This window comes from Bos javanicus, chromosome 6 (genome assembly GCF_032452875.1).
Source record: "Bos javanicus breed banteng chromosome 6, ARS-OSU_banteng_1.0, whole genome shotgun sequence".
In the NCBI taxonomy this organism is placed as follows: domain Eukaryota; kingdom Metazoa; phylum Chordata; class Mammalia; order Artiodactyla; family Bovidae; genus Bos; species Bos javanicus.
The window spans coordinates 97,171,212-97,192,220 of NC_083873.1; the positions used below are offsets into that span (position 1 = coordinate 97,171,212).

The 21,009-nt window shown below is 41.5% G+C and overlaps 1 long non-coding RNA gene across 1 annotated transcript in view; it reads right to left on the reverse strand.

Moving 5' to 3' along the window:
* Window positions 1-263: 263 nt before the first annotated feature.
* The window catches only part of LOC133249780 (uncharacterized), a 40,093-nt gene continuing 19,347 nt past the window's right edge, over window positions 264-21,009 (reverse strand). The window contains exon 3 of the long non-coding RNA XR_009737095.1: window positions 264-333. This is a non-coding gene — a long non-coding RNA (uncharacterized LOC133249780). The remainder of the gene's footprint in view (window positions 334-21,009) is intronic.

Genomic DNA, 21,009 nt, shown 5'->3' on the forward strand with positions numbered 1-21,009 from the left:
AGCTGAGCCCTCCCCCTTCACACACACACACACACACACACGCACACACACACAGCAGATCTCTTTGTATTCAGACTGGTTTCTGCCAGTAGAGTCAGATCTGAAAAGAAACAGCACGTGGAAAGCACCCAGCACAGAGCCTGCTCACGGGGCTCACTGGGTTTCTGCTATCCCTTCAGAGGAAGAAAAACAGATAATTGGATCTTAAAGGCCAAGAGAAATGAAGAGTCAACAAACTTTTACCTTGCCCAGTTGCCCTTCACTTTTTGTTTTTTTCCGATGGGCAATCATTCAACGATGCAGTGAAGGTCATACACATCACATTGAGTCCACCTGGAAACAGCAAAATGTGAGACAGAGTAAATCATTCCAAAATGACAGAAGATGCCATATCAATCTGTTCAACCCAAGCATCTAAATCTCAGTGGCTTATGAATATTTTGGACAGCAAGATGCTGGCCACACAAAGTATGGTTCCCCAAACAATTCCATTGGCATCACCTGGGACATGCAGAATTCCAGGCCCCTCCCAGGCCCGATGAATCAGAGTCTGCATGTTAACCAGCTCCCAGAGGGTCTGTCGCTCAGGAAAGCACTGCTCTAGCTCAGTAATCACCTCTCGGTGTGTGCGCTCAGGAAACACATGAAATGATCTATTAGGACGTGCAAAGACATTTTGCAATTTCCTATTTTTAAAATTTCATTTCTGTTTTTGTCTATTTTTATTTTGTGTATGCTTATCTCGATAAAGAAATTCAGCTTCGCTACTATTTGACATTTAATGTGACAGTGAAACATGTATAAACATAAATACATATACATATATTGGAAGTCTGAACTCAACTTTTTTTTCAACTGTTGGGGCTCTCCACTTAAAACTTAAGGTAAAATTAGGAGTGTGGAATTAACATATGTACATTCAGTCAGTCAGTTCAGTTGCTCAGTCCTGTCCGACTCTGCAACCCCGTGGACTGCAACACATCAGGCTTCTCTGTCCATCACCAACTGCTGGAGTTTACTCAAACTCATGTCCATCAAGTCGGTATGCTGCTGCTGCTGCTTAGTCGCTTCAGTCATGTCCGACTCTGTGAGACCCCATAGACAGCAGCCCACCAGGCTCCCCCGTCCCTGGGATTCTCCAGGCAAGAACACTGGAGTGGGTTGCCATTTCCTTCTCCAAAGCAGGAAAGTGAAAAGTGAAAGTGCAGACGCTCAGTCGTATCTGACTCTTAGCGACCCCACGGACTGCAGCCTACCAGGCTCCTCCGTCCATGGGATTTTCCAGACAAAAGTACTGGAGTGTGTTGCCATTGCCTTCTCTGAGTCGGTACATTACTATATATAAAATAGATAAATGATAAGGACCTACTGTATAGCACAGGGAACTATACTCAACATTTTGTAATAACCTATAAGGGAAAAGAATTGAAAAAGAATAGATTTTATATTTATATATTAAATATAGATTACATATATATTTAAACATAGATTTTATATTTACATATGAATCACTTTGCTGTACACCTAAAACTAATGCAACATTGTAAAACAGCTATACTTCAACAATAAAGAAAGAAAGAAAAAGAAAGCAAGGAAGGAAGGAAGAAAATTAGGACGAGACTTCCAGCTAAGCTCTGGCACAATAAGGTAGATCTGGTACATATCTCTGTCCAGGAAGCTTCCACTATTGTATGTTCATTAGCTGACCCTGTCTCCTCCCAGTTACCTTATAAATGCATACATGGTGCACAGCAGGGTCCTCCTCTTGCAGCACCCCCCATGATTTGTCCAGCTGAGCCTAGCCCAGCCCGCATCTCAGCTAGCCGCTGAGAGGATGGGGCATATGCACCACATTGTCCCTTCTGCCTGTGAGTTTCCCATAAATCTTACCTGACACCCACATCATGCTAATGTAATGGGAGGAGATAATCATCCTCCCACAAAATAATTAACTCATTTCATGTGTGGTCAGTGCCATGAAAAGTGCAGAAGGATTAGGGGAAAACATTCATAGTCTGGAGGACCAGGGAAACTCCATAATGGAGGGACATTGATTGGGAACCTACAGGATTAACCCAGTTTAAGAGCACTCACGCAGCTGGAAGAAGTGCAAACATCCTAAGGGAGGCAGGAATTCAGAACAGATTAGATGCTGAGTAATGGCTGCTCTAATTGGCTGTTGGTGGGCAAGAGAGAGGGTAGCAAAGAGGAAGACAGAGGGGAAGATGGTTGGGGCCAAGTCTCTTGACCTAGGGTGACATCCCAGTTTGGGCTCATCCAAAAGCAGAACCTGAGGTGAGGATTAGGATGCCAAAGGTTTATCTTGGAAGTAATCCAGGAAGCTTGAAGGCAAGGTAGCAAGGCAAGTCAGTATGAGGGTCGCTAATGAGTACTGAGGGCAATTAGGGCTCAGTCTTGAAGGGGATCCCCTGGGGGGCTGCATGAAACATACCTCCAAATGCTCCCACTGAGGGGCAGGGATGTCGGACATGTACCCACATGTTTCCTTGTTGGAAAGATTAAATAAAACTTTAAATTTCCAGAACGTAATCCATGTCTTGCTTGTAATAATATGGCTGTACCCAATCAACCAAGTTTAACGGTTTAAAACAATACAAATGTATTACCATATGGTTCTGGAGGTGGACGTCTAAAATGATTGGCAGAGTCATGATCCTTCCAGAGTCTCTAGGCAAGAATCCCATGTCCTTGAATTTCCAGCTTCTAGAGGGTGCCTTCCTTATCCTGTGGCATCACTCCAACTTCTGCTTCCATCACAAAATCTTCCTCTCTGACTCTGAATTTCCTACTTCTCTCTTATAAAGATGCTTGTAATTACATTGGCCAATCTGCAGGCTATAGTCCATTGGGTCACAAAAAGTACACAGGCACGCAGTCTGAAAAGCCCAGGAAAACCTTGCCATCCTAAAATCCTTAACTGAATCACATCTGCACAGTCCTTTTGCCATGTAAGGTGACATATATTTACAAGTATCAGGGACACAGATACCTTTGGTGGGGGCATTCTGTCTACCGGGGCTTCCTAGGGGGCACTAGTGGTAAAGAACCTGCCTGCCAATGCAGGAGACTTAAGAGACATGGGTTCGATCCCTGGGTGGGGAAGATCCCCTGAAGAAGGGCATGACAACCCACTCCAGTATTCTTGCCTAGAGAATCCCATGGACAGAGGAGCCGGTGAGCTACCGTTCATAGGATCGCAAGGAGTTGCACACGACCGAGCAACTTAGCACACATGTACATTCTGTCTACCACAGTGTCCTTGATTCTAAGAGACACTGACTTATAAGATGTATATCGATTTACTCTCAGCTTTGATGGTGATAACCACCACCTATTAAATCTTTATTTTTGATACACATCCCGATTTCAGAAATGCAAAAAACCGCACGTCTCAGAATAGGGCAACAGGCCGAGCAGAGCTGCATGTTTATAGAGGCTCAGAGGCTACACACAGAGCCTAAGGCGAGAAATGAATACACTGATTCCATAAAGATTTTTTGAGAGACTTCCCTGGTGGTTCAGTGGTTAAGAATCCACCTTCCAAGGCAGGGGACGTGGGTTCCATCTCTGGTCAAGAAAGTAAGATCCCACATGCCTTGGGGCAACAAAGCCCACCCGCCCCAACTACTGAGCCCCCCAGAGTCACAACTAGAGAGAAGCCTGTGAGTGGCAACAAAAGATCCTGGGTGCCTTACCTGAGACTTGCCACCACAGCCAAATAAAAAAATAAATAAATATTTCTTTATATATATTTTGAAGCTCTACCAGTAGCTGACCCTGAGGGTACAGCAGTAAGAAGTGTCTGCCCTCCGAGAGCTTACTCTCTGGTGGGAGAGGCAGTTTCCCAGGAGTGATGAGTGCAATGGAGCAGCAGTGGGCAGAGTCTGAGGAGACTGAGGGACAGTGAGAGAGACCCCAGCTCAGATGGAGCAGGTCAGGGAGAACATGAAAGAGGGGGGCATGTCTAAGCCTCAGCAAAGGCAAAGAGAAGGATTTTAGTCAAAGAGCAGCCCAAACACAAGAACTGTAAGGCAGAAAGAAGCTTGACACGGAACCTTCATCACTCCCACAGGAGAATATTTCCCAACTACTGCTACCCTTATTCTGAAGGCAAATACTGCTGAGGTAACACTAACTATAAAACACTATAGGAAATTCCTTTTTTTTCTCTTTAAGGTTGAGTGGGAGGTGTAATAGAAAAAGATGGGGAACAAAGTTGGATGTGAGACAATTATTTGCCTTTAAACTTAATAGCAGAAAAGCATCATTTTGTTTCTAATCTAAACTTACATTAAGTGCCTAGCCTGAGAGTACTACAGGAGCTTCCCTGGTAGCTCAGTTGGTAAAGAATCCACCTGCATTGCAGGAGACTCTGGTTTGATTCCTGGGTCGGGAAGCTCTTCTGGACAAGGGATAGGCTACCTACTCTAGTATTCTTGGGCTTCCCTTGTGGCTCAGCTGGTAAAGAAGCTGCCTGTAATGCAGGAGACCTGGGTTCGATCCTTGGGTTGGAGAGACCACTCCAGTATGCTGGCCTAGAGAATTCCATGGACTATATAGTCCATGGGATCACAAAGAGTCAGACACAACTAAGCAACTTTAGCTTTCACTTTTCACTTCTGAGAGTACTACAGAGACAAGCCCAGAGAAAACAGAACACCCTCATCTGTCTACTTCCTGTTCCCTTCACAACTGGCTTAGTTATTTCAAAAATTCAATTGGCTATTTTTCTCTGTTTTTCCTCAAAATGTATCCTGGCAACTCTCCAATCCTAATATGACTCCCACCTTCCTAAAGCCTCATCCTTGTATCAGAAAGCCAAACCTCTGACAAGCATGTGAGCCTGTCCTAGGGAATACAAGACAGAGTACTGTATATGTCATCCCCAGACTAGAGATGAACCAACCAAGTCTTGTCCCTACTCTGGATCAAGGTCATGACGAATGTCTGCTTGATCAAAACCCCATCAAAGGGAATAAGTAAGTCATAGTTCTTCTAGAGAGAACGGGAAAAGCTATCTGGAAAGTCCTCAGCATCATTATGACAGCAAAAAATTGCCAAGTATTAATGGCTCCCAATCTAACAGTCAGACTATAACAGGGACTCAACTTGTTAAGAAAACTCTGGCAAGAACCAGGTCCCCAAACCAAAGGGCTGAGACACGGGCACAAAGATCCACACTTGACCGCCAGCAGTTCAGTTTCAAAATCTTGGAGCGTTAGAGGAAAATTCATTAGTGGTGGGAGGCTGAGGCCTCAAAGTTATGGTTCATGACAAAAGCATAGAACCTAACACCTTCTTAGAAAGAAAGCGAAGTTGCTCAGTTATGTCCAACTCTTTGCGACCCCATGGACTGTAGCCCACCAGGCTCCTCCATCCGTGGAATTTTCCAGGCAAGAGTACTGGAGTGGGTTGCCATTTCCTTCTCTAGGGGATCTTCCCAACCCAGGGATCAAACCCTGGTCTCCTGCATTGCAGGCAGACGCTTTACCATCTGAGCCACCAGGGAAGCCTAACACCTTCTTATTCACCTTTAATTACACATCTCAACAATAGTTCCTGACATCAAGTTTGCACTCAAGGTAGATACAGTTAACATAAACACTATTCAGGATTATGTAGGAAGTAAAAATATGATTTTTGGAGGTTCCTTGCATTTTTCAGGAATTTTTAACAATTGCCCACCCACATAGCTGTGGATCTGAAAGTTATTTTGAAATATACAGACAAAAATACCCAGCTGTCATGGGTGTTTAACTTGAACCTCCAACTTTCAGAAGTAAATTTACATGATTTCATTATTGTTAGAACAGTATTTTAGAAGTCGTATTAGCCCATTTATAAAGTATTTTGACCTGAGCCCTACAGGAAACAAGGAGTGCCTGGAAATTTACAGGCCTCTATTTGACCTGAACAGAAAGGAAGAAATCAGGAAATTTTCAGTAACAATCTGGACCAAGTTGGATATGTTCCAAATCATAAATCATAGATTTGTTGGACACCCTTACAGGTTAAATGATGCAAACAATTTTAGTGCAGGCTGGTGTGATGCCCACTGAAATGAAAGGTGAATCAATACCCACAGGGAAATGTTCAGCCTGATCCATGAAGATTTAACCAAAAGTCACTCATTAGTGTTAATGGAGCATGGCTCTCAAATTCCAGATGACACCTTAGAATTTTAATGCCTGTTTAAAAAAAAAAAAAAGTAGATTAAGGTAGCAGTGCCAGCTTTGATTTGGGAAAATTGAAGATAAATAAAGTGTTTTGATCTATTAGAGTCTGAGGGAAAGACAGGCTCAGTCTCTACTAAACTGCCAACTCAGAATATTTTATATAGAAATTTATCTGATATTCACCATCAAAACCTACCTCCTCCTATGGCTATTCTGTCCTCTCTGTGTTAGTTGCTCAGTGGTGTCTGACTCTTTGCAACCCCATGGACTGTAGCCTGACAGGCTCCTCAGTCCATGAAGTTCTCCAGGCAAGAATACTGGAGTGGGTTGCCATTCCCTTCTTCAGGGGATCTTCCCAACCGAGGGATTGAACCTGGGTCTCCCTCATTTTTAAAGGCAGATTCTATACTGTCTGAGCCACCTGAACTGTCTAAATAGGTATGAAGAGCAGCAATTCTGTTATACCTTTGGCTTTCAAATTTTAGCTTAGTATTTTGGCCATAATAGATGCTCAGTAAATAATTCCTTCTCTGGAGGAGGGCATGGCAACCCACTCCAGTATTCTTGCCTGGATAATCCCATAGACAGGGGAGCCCAGTGGGCTACATGATCCATAGGGTTGCAATGAATTGGACACGACTGAAGTGACTTAGCAAATAATTCCTGATGAGAATGAAAGAGGAAAAGGGGGAAGAAAAAAATATTTTAAAATCCTCGATTGTGATCCTGAACAGGGAGCATAATTATAAGTAATAAGCAGACCCCAAATGAAGGAATGACTTCAGTTTTTCTCTTGCGCTTTCAGGTAAGAATGCCTGAAACCCCTCATTAAACCCAGCTCTAAATTTAGAAGATTCCATTCTGTCATTCAAAATTAGCTATTCCTTAGCTTAGACGGAGTTCTTGGCCTTCTTGTTCCTCATTCAACAGAGGTTAGTGTAACACATTTAACCTTAATGGTGTTTACCCTACATTTGCTCAGCTAACAGCAAGACATGACAACTGGATTTTTATTTAAGTGTTCTCTTGGATGGCATCCTAGTGAGATAAGATAAGAGCAAAAGAAATCATGTCTGTAGGCACATTACTAATGAAGGGTGAAGTTAATTGCTGTGTGGGCAATGGTACTCACTCCATGCTTAGAAGATCACTTGGTGTCATTAACAAGACTCGAAACCCCAACAGTGCTTTGTAATACATCCTCTATTACAAAAGTTCGTAACTTCCTGTCAGAGTTGATTATTATTCTGGAGAAAGGTTGACTTTCCTAAATTCGGTAGTCAAGAATATTATATGAGGCTTTTTCCACCCGTAGGTATATTTCTTCTATTCCAACAGTGGCCACGTGTGCCAAGTACCATGGTAAACGTTTTGTGCATATTACCCAGTCAAAGTAACTTTGAAAGGTAAAAATTCCCTTCCATATTTCACGGATTAGGAAACTCAGAGAGGTAAAATAATGTGTCAAATATCACACAGCTAGTGAAAGGAACTGAAATCAGCTCTCAGATTCAAAAGCCCATATCCTTAGTGGGTACACAACTCATGACTTCAACTTCATCACATACTCATGAAGTCAGGAGTAAACTCTTTCTCTCATTTCATTTGAAACCACTTACCAAGTTCCTACTATTATTGGAGTAGGGAGAGGAGTTAGGAATTATTGGGTTGGCCAAAAAGTTCATTCAGGGTTTCCATAAGAAAAAAATAGACTTTAAAAAGTTACCCCGTGGACTATAACCTACCAGGCTCCTCCATCCATGGGATTCTCCAGGCAAGAATACTGGAGTGGGTTGCCATTTCCTTCTCCAGGGGATCTTCTCAACCCAGGGATTAAACCCGGGTCTCCCGCCTTGCAGGCAGATGCTTCAACCTCTGAGCCACCAGGGAAGCCAAACTCTTTCTCTCATTTCATTTGAAACCATTTACCAAGTTCCTACTATTACTGGAGTAGGGAGAGGAGTTAGGAATTATTGGGTTGGCTAAAATGTTCATTCAGGGTTTTCATAAGATGTTAATTTGGCCAACCCAATATATTGACAGGTGGAAATCTGATTTCCTTCAAAACTCCCCCATTTACATGATTCAGCACTACAAAGTTATTACTGATATTATACTATTAATAAATCACAAGGAAGCACTACATTTTCAAGGGTGGACTAAATTAAAAACATGAAGCCAAACGCTCCATTATCCAATGGCAATATCAAATTATCAGAAAGGTAATTCAGAAAGGACCTGATGAGTTAGAGTTCTAAAGAAATAGATGGAAAATTTCTTTCTAAAGAAAGAAAGAAATGAAATATCAATTCACAAAGCAAAATATTCCAAAGGATGCCTCCATTGTAAATGTGAAAGGATTGTTCAAAAGGAAGTTGACACCTGCCTTTGAAAGGTAAATCCCATCTATGGCAGAAATCTCAACCATTAAAAGCATTTGATACTCTCGCAGTCATGTCCAACTCTTTGGGACCTCATGGACTGTAGCCCATCAGGCTCCTCTGTCCATGGAATTCTCAGGCAAGAATACTGGAGTGCATTGCTATCCCCTTCTCCAGGGGATCTTCCCAACCCAGGGATTGAACCTGGGTTTCCAGCATTGCAGGCAGATTCTTTACCATCTGAGCCACCAGCGAAGTCCGTTAAAGGCATTTCAGTTCAGTTCAGTTCAGTCACTCAGCTGTGTCCGACTCTTTGTGAGCTCATAGACTGAAGCACACCAGGCTTCCCTGTCCATCACCAACTCCCAGAGTTTACTCAAACTCATGTCCATAGAGTCGGTGATGCCATCCAACCATCTCATCCTCTGTTGTCCCCTTCTCCTCCCGCCTTCAGTCTTTCCCAGCATCAGGGTCCTTTCCAATGAGTCAGTTCTTCACATCAGGCGGCCAAAGGATTGGAGTTTCAGCCTCAGCATCAGTCCCACTTGCTATTATTGTAATTTTCTAAGTTGCCTATATGCTAAATTTAAAATTTAGGAATGTAGAAAAATGTAAACAAATAAACAAAAACACAAAACAAAATTATCTCGGCAAGCAGAGACAACCAATATTAGCATTTTGTATAATTTCCTTCTGTGTTCTATGCAGTTTTTATTTAGCTGATTTCATATCCAAATATAGCTTTTAATTCCTGAGACTTGAGAAAGCCTACACAGACTCAGTTTTAACCCTACCACATTCAAATAATAAACACCGGTCAGAATTTCTTATGAAAGTTTGACTTTCAGAATACTGATCAGTTTAAATTCATTGATTTTAAAAAGCGGACCCAAAGGAAACTAAATTTATTCAAATATTACTGATATAGGATTTCTTCAGGCTTCCTGAGCTATATAACTTCATAAATTTCCCTAATGACAGTAAAAACCCCAATGACTATTACAGAATTCTGCAAAGTCAGGAGTAAGCAAAAAGGAAATTAAAAATTGTGAGGAAAAGAACATTAAAGACTTTATTCATTGGTTTTAATTAGTACAGCTGAATTTTAATTATCACAATTCTTCACCAGACACTAGTAAATGTGCTGAAACCATCTTGTAAAATTAATAAAGCCCTAAGACTACAAAGCCTTGTTTTATTTCATTCTATTCCATATTTGCAGACTACAAAGTGCCTTCAGCAAAGAGGTAGGGCATTCGCAGCAGGCAAGTAGAAGAGAAGTTTTGCATCACTGAAGTAACTCATTTGACTACAACCTCCCTGAAGACAAGGATGGATCTACCAAATGTATTATTACAGACAAGGCGTCTAGTACAACAAGGGAGTGAATGAATGTAAAATTGAAGGCACGATTGTATCCAGCCTCCTCAAAAGGGCTATAAAATTCCCAAAGGCAAGGATTGTAAATTTTATTTCTTCTTCATACATAAAATGTCAGTAGAGGATGGAGGACTTAGGAATCAGTCAATAGATAACTCCTTACCACACACATTTTCTGAGGAGGAACAGCCCCCAAAATGCAAAGAACCAAACAGTCTAGACTTTAAACCCACAAACAACCCAGCTAAATTAAGGCTGGCAAAAGAGACACAGAACTCTGCTGCTTCTCCCCTTACTCCCAGAGAAAAAAGCTTTTTAAAAAATTGCAGAATGGCATTGAAACATGTATAATATCATGTATGAAACGAGTCGCCAGTCCAGGTTCGATGCATGATACTGGATGCTTGGGGCTGGTGCACTGGGACGACCCAGAGGGATGGTATGGGGAGGGAGGAGGGAGGAGGGTTCAGGATGGGGAACACATGTATACCTGTGGCGGATTCATTTTGATATTTGGCAAAACTAATACAATATTGTAAAGTTTAAAAATAAAACAAAATTTAAAAATAAATAAATAATTGCAGAACTGTTCATTGACTGTCAGAGAAATGTCTTATTATTCTCTTAGGGTTACCAAAGGGGAAAGCGGGGGAGGGATAAACTAAGAATTTTGAATTAACATATATACACTGCTGCTCTTTAGCCACTCAGTCCTGTCCAACTCTTTGAAAGCCCTATGGACTATAACCCGCCAGGCTCCTCTGTCCATGGGATTTTCCACGCAAGAATACTGGAGTGGGTTGCCATTTCCTCCTCCAGTGGATCTTCCCAACCCAGGGATCAAAGCCAAGTCTCCTGTGTCTCCTGTATTGGCAGGCAGATTCTTTATCACTGAGCCACCTGGGAAGCCCTACCATGTATATACTACTATATATAAAATAAATAACAAGTACCTACTGTATAGCACAGAGAACTCCACTCAATACTCTGCAATAACCTATATGGGAAAAGAATCTGAAAATATATATATGTGTATATGTATAACTGAATCACTTTGCTGTACACCTGAAACTAACAAAACATTGCAAATTCACTGCTTCAATGAAAAAAAATTTTTAATGAAAATTGCAGGATGGTCTATTGACTATCAGAAAAATGCCTTGTTATTCTCTATGGTAATATCTTCATGGGATTAATTAACACCATGGACTATAAATGCAACTGGAGTCAAGCTCTGTTCTCTCTAATCCACCCAGGTGTTTTCACCTGCCTCTTCCTCTGTACATTGGAGTAGGTTTCTCCCTGTCATCAGTTCAGTTCAGTTCAGTTGCTCAGTCATGTCCGACTCATGAACCGCAGCACGCCAGGCCTCCCTGTCCATCACCAACTCCCAGAGTTCACCCCAAGTCATGTCCATCGAGTTGGTGATGTCATCCAATGATCTCATCATCTGTTGTCCCCTTCTCTTCCTGCCCTGAATCTTCCCCAGCATCAGGGTCTTTTCCAATAAGTCAGCTCTTCACATCAGGTGGCCAAAGTATTGGACTTTCAGCTTCAACATCAGTCCTTCCAATGAACACCCAGGACTGATCTCCTTTAGGATGGATTGGTTGGATCTCCTTGCAGTCCAAGGGACTCTCAAAAATCTTCTCCAACACCACAGTTCAAAAGCATCGGTTCTTTGACACTCAGCTTTCTTTATAGTCCAACTCTCACATCCATACATGACTACTGGAAAAACCATAGCCTTGACTAGGCAGACCTTTGTTGGCAAAGTAATGTCTCTACTTTTTAATATGCTGTCTAGGTAGGAGAAGGCAATGGCACCCCACTCCAGTACTCTTGCCTGGAGAATCCCATGGATGGAGGAGCCTGGTAGGCTACAGTCCATGGGGTCACTAAGAGTCGGACACAACTGAGCGACTTCACTTTCACTTTTCACTTTCATGCATTGGAGAAAGAAATGGCAACCCACTCCAGTGTTCTTTTTTTTTTTTCTTTCTTTTTTTTTTTTAATTTTATTTTTAAACTTTACATAATTGTATTAGTTTTGCCAAATATCAAAATGAATCCGCCACAGGTATACATGTGTTCCCCATCCTCAACCCTCCTCCCTCCTCCTTCCCCACACCATCCCTCTGGGTCGTCCCAGTGCTCCAGCCCCAAGCATCCAGTATCGTGCATCGAACCTGGACTGGCATCTCGTTTCATACATGATATTTTACATGTTTCAATGCCATTCTCCCAAATCTTCCCACCCTCTCCCTCTCCCACAGAGTCCATAAGACTGTTCTATACATCAGTGTCTCTTTTGCTGTCTCGTACACAGGGTTATTGTTACCATCTTTCTAAATTCCATATATATGCGTTAATATACTGTATTGGTGTTTTTCCTTCTGGCTTACTTCACTCTGTATAATAGGCTCCAGTTTCATCCACCTCATTAGGACTGATTCAAATGTATTCTTTTTAATGGCTGAATAATACTCCATTGTGTATATGTACCACTGCTTTCTTATCCATTCATCTGCTGATGGACATCTAGGTTGCTTCCATGTCCTGGCTATTATGAACAGTGCTGCGATGAACATTGGGGTACACGTGTCTCTTTCCCTTCTGGTTTCCTCAGTGTGTATGCCCAGCAGTGGGATTGCTGGATCATAAGGCAGTTCTATTTCCAGTTTTTTAAGGAATCTCCACACTGTTCTCCATAGTGGCTGTACTAGTTTGCATTCCCACCAACAGTGTAAGAGGGTTCCCTTTTCTCCACACCCTCTCCAGCATTTATTGCTTGTAGACTTTTGGATCGCAGCCATTCTGACTGGTGTGAAATAGTACCTCATTGTGGTTTTGATTTGCATTTCTCTGATAATGAGTGATGTTGAGCATCTTTTCATGTGTTTGTTAGCCCTCTGTATGTCTTCTTTGGAGAAATGTCTATTTAGTTCTTTGGCCCATTTTTTGATTGGGTCATTTATTTTTTTGGAGTTGAGCTGTAGGAGTTGCTTGTATATTTTTGAGATTAGTTGTTTGTCAGTTGCTTCATTTGCTATTATTTTCTCCCATTCTGAAGGCTGTCTTTTCACCTTGCTTATAGTTTCCTTTGATGTGCAGAAGCTTTTAAGGTTAATTAGGTCCCATTTGTTTATTTTTGCTTTTATTTCCAATATTCTAGGAGGTGGGTCATAGAGGATCCTGCTGTGATGTATGTCAGAGAGTGTTTTGCCTATGTTTTCCTCTAGGAGTTTTATAGTTTCTGGTCGTATGTTGAGATCTTTAATCCATTTTGAGTTTATTTTTGTGTATGGTATTAGAAAGTGTTCTAGTTTCATTCTTTTACAAGTGGTTGACCAGATTTCCCAGCACCACTTGTTAAAGAGATTGTCTTTAATCCATTGTATATTCTTGCCTCCTTTGTCAAAGATAAGGTGTCCATATGTGCGTGGATTTATCTCTGGGCTTTCTATTTTGTTCCATTGATCTATATTTCTGTCTTTGTGCCAGTACCATACTGTCTTGATAACTGTGGCTTTGTAGTAGAGCCTGAAGTCAGGTATGTTGATTCCTCCAGTTTCATTCTTCTTTCTCAAGATCGCTTTGGCTATTCGAGGTTTTTTGTATTTCCATACAAATTGTGAAATTATTTGTTCTAGCTCTCACTCCAGTGTTCTTGCCTGGAGAATCCCAGGGACGGAGGAGCCTGGTGGGCTGCGGTCTATGTGGTCACACACAGTCAGACACGACTGACGCGACTTAGCAGCAGTAGCAGCTAGGTTGGTCATAACCTTCCTTCCAAGGAGTAAGCATCTTTTAACTTCATGGCTGCAATCACCATCTGCAGTGATTTGGAAGCCCCCCAAAAAATAAAGTCAGCCACTGTTTCCACTGTTTCCCCATCTATTTGCCATGAAGTGATGGGACCGGATGTCATGATCTTAGTTTTCTAAATGCTGAGCTTTAAGCCAACTTTTTCACTCTCCTCTTTCACTTTCATAAAGAGGCTCTTTAGTTCTTCTTCACTTTCTGCCATGAGGGTGGTGTCATCTGCATATCTGGGGTTATTGATAATTCTCCCTGTCATAGGAATTATTTTATCTAAATATATGAAAGTTTTAGAGAATGATGTAGAAAGCTGTCCATCTAGGAGGGTCTCCTGTCCCAGCTGTATCTGTACCATCTGACCCCTGATTGGCTTCGTTTCAGCTCTCATCAACCACCATCAGACTAGATCCTGGATTATGGTATTGGTCTGACTCCTAAATTTTTGATCATCACTTGATTCTTAATATGTTCACTTAACTCAACCCATCATTTGACTGAATCTGCTGCTAGGTTTGCCCTGATCGCTTCCCTGGTGCCTCAGACAGTAAAGAATCTGCCTGTAATTTAGGAGATTAAGGTTCTATCCCTGGAGGAGGAAATGGCAACATACTATAGTATTTTTGCCTGGAAAACCCCATGGACAGAGGAGTCTGGCGGGCTATAGTCCATGGGGTTGCAAAGAGTCGGACACGACTGAGTAACTAACACTTCTCTGACAGGCATATTACTTTCAGATCCCATTCTCTCTCTCATTCCCTATCATCTCCCTGACCTACCATGTACAGCTGTGGGTGCCCCTTCCTGTCCATTTACCAACTATCTGCTTCCCACAACCACCTCTCAGAGCCACAGCCACAAACATCAGGTTCTGAACAGAAGTAAATTTACATTTCTGAAGTTGAAAGACTTTGAATTACTATGGAAGCAACACACACATACACATTTTAAGAAAATGTATACAGCACAGAAAACCATGAAATAAGATGCAAAGCTTCTTTGTAATCAGATACCAAGGAACAATCACGAGTACATCTTACTGTGCATTGGGAGTTCCTTCCTAATTTAACATCTTAGTTTTGGCAGAAGAATCTTGTTTCATCTGTGTTAGCCACCAATTTGGATTGAGAGTTACAAGAAGAAGAAACCATATGAGCAGATGATAGTCAATAAATAGCTTTTGGCGTTAAAATGGAGTAAATCAATTGCCAAGAACAAAAGTTTTCAGGCTCTGTTGCTTTTCCACACGTGCTTGTGTCCCTGGTTGAATGCTTTGACTTCAATAACATTTTCACTGAGAATGTTTACAGGTGACACGTGAAGATTATAAGGAGAGACACAAGAGTGGTTTTGTATACAGTTCAAATCGAGTTTTGCTTTGCTCTAATTTTTTTCAACCTACTGGGCTTCCTTACTAACAATGCAGATTTAATTCTTTCTATAACCTGTTTGAATTCAGGTCTGGTTTTTTTCTTTAAGTCAAATACTATACGGATTTTAAATTTTGCATAACTATGGCTACATGTGAAGTCAGATTAGTCTTTACAGTACAAAAAAAAAATAGATTTAGGAGAACCTCTGCTATGAAAGTGCTTGCACTCCACAAGCAGGGTTGACTTTTACATGCATGAATACCCGTAAGTTTTTCAGAGGTTGGATACAACCGATAGTTTTATTTCACTTCTGCAGCTTTCCAGGTGGTGCTAGTGGTAAAGAACCTGCCTGCCAGTGCAAAAGACACAAGAGACTCGAGTTCGATTCCTGGATTGGGGAGATCCCCTGGAGGAGGAAAATGGCAATCCACTCCAGTATTCTTGCCTGAAAAATTCCATGGACAAGAGGAGCCTGGCAGGCTACAGTCTATGGCATCGCAAAAAGTCGGACAGATCAACTGAGCGTGTGCACGCACACGCACATGCACACATATGCACCTCTAATAAGAGTTAAAACCTTGTCAGATTAATAAGTAATACTAAAAACAAAAGGGGAGATTGAAACACCATAAATGGATATAAGTGTTAGTCTTTCTTTCTAGAGACCAAAGAACTGCATTCAGTCTTTTGTGTATGTATCAAGATGCCTAGCGATGTGTGCGCGGATATGTTATATACATTTATATTTTTATATAAATGAGATGGTTGAATGGCATCACCAACTCGATGGACATGAGTTTGAGCAAGCTCCAGAAGTTGGTGATGGACAGGGAAGCCTGGCGTGCTGCAGTCCATGGGGTCACAGAGTCAAACACGACTGAGTGACTGAACTGAACTGATATATTATATGCAACATACAAGGAAAACAAATGTGCCCCACAATCCAAAATCAATGTACGTTACATGGTTTGGAGTGTAATCAACTCACCACCTCCCTTCAGAAAATCACTGCAGGATGTAAAATAAAAGCACAAAGTTGTACCATTTGCCTTTTTCTTTCAGGAACTATATTTGCATTATCCTTCTGCCATATGTTCAGGTAGCTTTCCATGCTACCTCATGCAGCTATGTCATTGAATTCCCCAACCCTAATGAATAAACTAATTACCGTCTGCAAAGAACTCTTGCAGACTAGCTCTCTCCTGCCATAGATCAAGAAGAGAACTTTATTCCCACAACTATCTGCTAATTTGCATTTGCCATAAAAAGTGCACCAGAGCATTCTTCCCTGCTCCAGCTGGGCAACCAGAGCCACATCAACAGGATTCTATGCCATTGGTATTAATTCTTCACAGTTCAAGTTTGCAGCAGAAAATCTGCCACAGCCACAGTGATTCTCAGCTACAGATACAACTAGGAAGCTATTGATTTACTTGAACTGGATAGCGGTGTTGCTGTAACTGTTAGTTTCATTGCATTAAATTTGACAATTGAGCACCATCATTCATTTGGGTATTGCAGTTCTATTTGTTTACAGATTTCCCCTGAAAGGTCAAAAATAAAGGTCTGATCATTGGAAGCATTTAAAGAGACACTTTGTCAAACACAAATATAGCTGAATTGACGGCAAAAAGTATTAAGAGTAGCAGCTAGGGAGAGACACTGGAGGTCAATGAGCCTTCCTTCTCTGCATTCTACATCTAACCTCTGATCCAAGGCTCCAGGCAGGGAGCCTGCTGTATCTGTTAATTACAATGCTAGGTTGGATTCCAGCAACTGGGTTCTGAGATGAATATAACCTCATCGTGGCTTTGTTGCCAAATTAACCCTTTCTCACCAGCAGCAAGTCATGAAATTTTAAGACTGACTACAGCAGACCCCAGGCTTTTTGTGTTCATTCTCTCTCAACGTGCTTGCACACTTTCCCTTTAGAGTTGTAGAATTCCAGAGAGAAGAGGAGACAATCTATCATAAAAGTAAAAGGTAGGAGACTTGGATTATTGAGCACACTTAACTCTGGGACCCAGATACACAGCTTCTACTTCCGTTTCCACCAGGAGGGGTGTAATGAAGCGCTAAGGAGAGCATGTAGGTGTGGACGCTTAAATGCAAGCCCCACCTGCATTTAAGATGGCAGTGGGGGGCTTCCCTGGTGAGGAACACAGGTTCAATCCCTAGTCAGGGAACTAAGATCCCATCTGCCACAGGGCGACTAAGCTCACACAATGCAACTACAGAAGCTCAGAAAGACAACCCAGCACAGCCAAAATAAAAAAAAGAAAATTTAAAGATGGCAGTGGGACCATTTTTACTTGACCCTCACTACCTAGATCAAACTTCCTATTGCTTATTCTAGTCACACTCAGATCCTCTTATCCAGAACACTTAAAAATTATCATTCTCATCATCAAAATGGGACTCTTTGTCTGCAGAGTCAGACACGAATTAGCAACTGAAAACAACAATAATCATCAAAATGTTATCTTTAGAATATGATTCAGATGTCCTTTTGGGAGCTACAGCATCTTTCCTGCAGTATGTCCTATATCTCACAGAAGCACAAGGTTGTAAGGTAACTCAAAAGATGATAAACTCCTTGAAGCAAGTGAAATTGAATTTACGCTATCTTGATCAAAAAATTAAAAAGGCCCGGGTGTCCAGTCCAATGCCATCGTCTCTGTCCACGTACTATTTGACATCATTGATCTACCCAGTGCCTCTTTTTTTTAATTAATAAGTTCTTTTCATTATCAAAGATTATAATTGTACGATATTGAGAAGTACAGAACAAAATACAATTATTGAGGACAACTGCTCTACAATACTGTGTTGGTCTCTGCTGCACATCCGCAGCAATCAGCCACAGGTATACATATGTCCAGTCCCTCCTGAATCCCTCTCCCACTTCCACCCCTCTAGGTTGTCACAGAGCCCTGGATTGAGCTGTTTTACAGAGCAAATTCTCACAGGTTATCTGTTTTGCATATGGAATGTATATGTTGCCATGTTATTCCCTCAATTCGTCCCACTCTCTCCTCCCCCACTGTGCCCACAAGTCTGTTCACTTTGCGTTTCCACCGCTGCCCTGCAAATAGGCCCATCGGTGCTTGCTCTTTCCTGCTTCTCCTTACATTCTGCTACTGTTTCTTATTCTCTTTTTCTGGCTTCTCTCATTCTGCTCCCAAATTAAATGTCAGTGTTCCCCAGGATGTGATCATCACCCTCTTCTCTCCTTGTTCTGCACACCTTCCTGAGCAAACTCACCTGCATGACTCACCTAAATCTCCAAGCTATAGCTGTCTTTTCCAAATGAATGACGCATGGATGGGTCCCATGGATGGATGCCTCTCCATTCTATCAGCCTCTTTGCCGCTAGAGCTACTTTTTAAACACATATCTGATCATGTCACTGTTTAAAACTTTCCAGTGGGACCTCCCTGGTGGTCTGGTGGCTAAGACTCTGAGTTCCCAATGCAGGGAACCAGGGTTCAATCCCTGGTCAGGGAACTAGATCTCCATGGCACAACTAAAAGTTTGCACGCTCCAACAAAGATCGAGCATCCCACATGCTGCAACTAGACCCAGCACAGCCAAAGAAGTAAATAAGTATTTTTTAAAATTCTAGTGACAGAAAAAAAAGAGCAAATGACAAAAAATCATGTCAGGGAATGCAAACCTCATTTTCAGTCATGAAAAAGAAAAAAGACTTCAAAATGAATCATTTCTACTCACATGTAAATTTATCAGCTCCATTATGGCAACACATTAGGGTTATTATGCTGACCCTGATGGTTATTACTAAAAATCCTATCATAGGATCATTAGCCAAGTGTGATATGTCCAGATTATTAGAGCGTGTGTATACTTCTACACATTCCTATTGTTTTGTCACTGTTTATCCAGTTAAATATCATCTCTATCCCCTTAACTAAAAGCACAGACAAATAAAGAGAGAAATATGTCCAGTAAGAAACAGTTCCACAAGCTCTTATGAATATGCTCTAGTGGGAAATACTGTCTCATGCATTACTATTAAAAACGTGTGCATGCATGCACACACACCCACACACACACAGAGACACATCTCAAAGCAATAAAGGGCCTGCAGAGAAGGAAGGTAAAATATGCTTGCTGAGCCGTCATTACTGAACAGGGAGGAAGCCTGAAATCAACAAAGGACCAGTCATGGGAAATTTATAAGTTAATATCAGTCACACCTACAAATTACTACAGTGAGACCCCTGACCAAATCCAGAATACCATTTAAATGGATTTGGCGAGATATTTATACATCCCTTGGAGTCACTGAAATGTTCTGAATCTAAATTTGTCAGTTATCCCAATTAAGTGCAGTGGAAGTAATATCCATCACAGCGTAGATGAAGTGAATTTAACTGCACCACTTGAGAACAGGGTTTTTCTTGGGAATCTGTAAGGCATTTATTCACAGACCTTGTGATTCAGGATATAAATGTATTGTTTGTATTTAATGGCCAATCAGGATTTTTCTCGTTGCTTAAAAATAACAAGACTGTCAAATGTCTTAGAAAACCCCAAACACAAAACATTCCACTGGTGCCTTCGGGGAGTTTAGCAAAGCATGTATTCCAAGCCGTTAGCCAAAATAACCCCATTTGAGTGACAATTTACACACATGTCACATCTTTTCATCTCCCTTGTTTTCGTGGAAAAGGTCAAAGCCATCAAGCCGACATGCTCAGCCAGAGTCAGGGAGAATTGTCATTTCACAACCATGAAGTGGAACTCACACAGCAAATGAGACTAATCATTCAGCAAGTACAAGGAAAAGAGATTATGAGATCATAATTTTCTCACCAATTGAGAATCACTGTGCATAAAAATAGAAATTAATAGGGAAAAAATTCAGAATCCTTACCAAGAAAATAAGAGCACTAAATAAAATGATCTCTCGCCTGGGAAATGACTTTCCATTTCAAGCAAAGCAGAAAGCTCTCAGATATACAAAAGATAACAGAGCCAGAAAGCAAACACTTCTGAAAACAATTTAACTCAGTTGCTTTCTTCTCAAGATATGACATGACACAGGATGCCCTGAACAGTCTTACAGATGCCACTCACCTGGCGTCAGGAGCACTCTTTTTGCTGGTATATGGGAAGTAATTCTGTTTGTGTTTATTTGGATACAAACAGAGATGCTCTTCTCCTAAACATGTTAGCAGAAGCGCTGTAAAGACTGATGAGGGTTACTAATGGGAGTGCACTGATGTGCACCTGCCTGTTAAAACCTTACAAAAATCCTGCTTATCTCTTTCCAGATGCAATTCTCCCAACAAAAAGGATTCTTTAATGATGTAGGATGAACAGATTCTTTCTCAGCTCTTAAGCATTCAGGAGAGCCTGGACAGAATTAATCCTTCCACAGAAGAAATACATAATAGATCTTAGGAAAATTCTATTTAATCCCCAACCTGTGTTCTAAGGAGGATGCATTCTATTAAAGAAGAGAATGGGTGGCCCCTTTGCTCAGTCAAGCAGCTTGGTTGGTGTTGGATATGCAAAGGTGGGCCTGGGGATGAGTCTGGGAGTTGGTGGGGCGGGGCAATGAGAGGATTGAGGGTTTCCGAGTAAAAGAGTGAGAAGAGTTTGGAATTCTGAAAGCAAGTCAGGAAAGCTAGCTGAGACAAAGGAGACAGAGAAGCCAGCAAGATGGGAAGAGGCCAGGATACAATATGAAGTGTCTGGGCCAGTGAGACATACCCTGTGACAGTGTGGTCAAAAATACATTTAAAAACAAGGGTGTTTCATACAGAAGTGTAAGCTGTAATCTATGATGAGTGATGTGGCAACATGACTCCTGCCCTTTCATTCCACCATCTT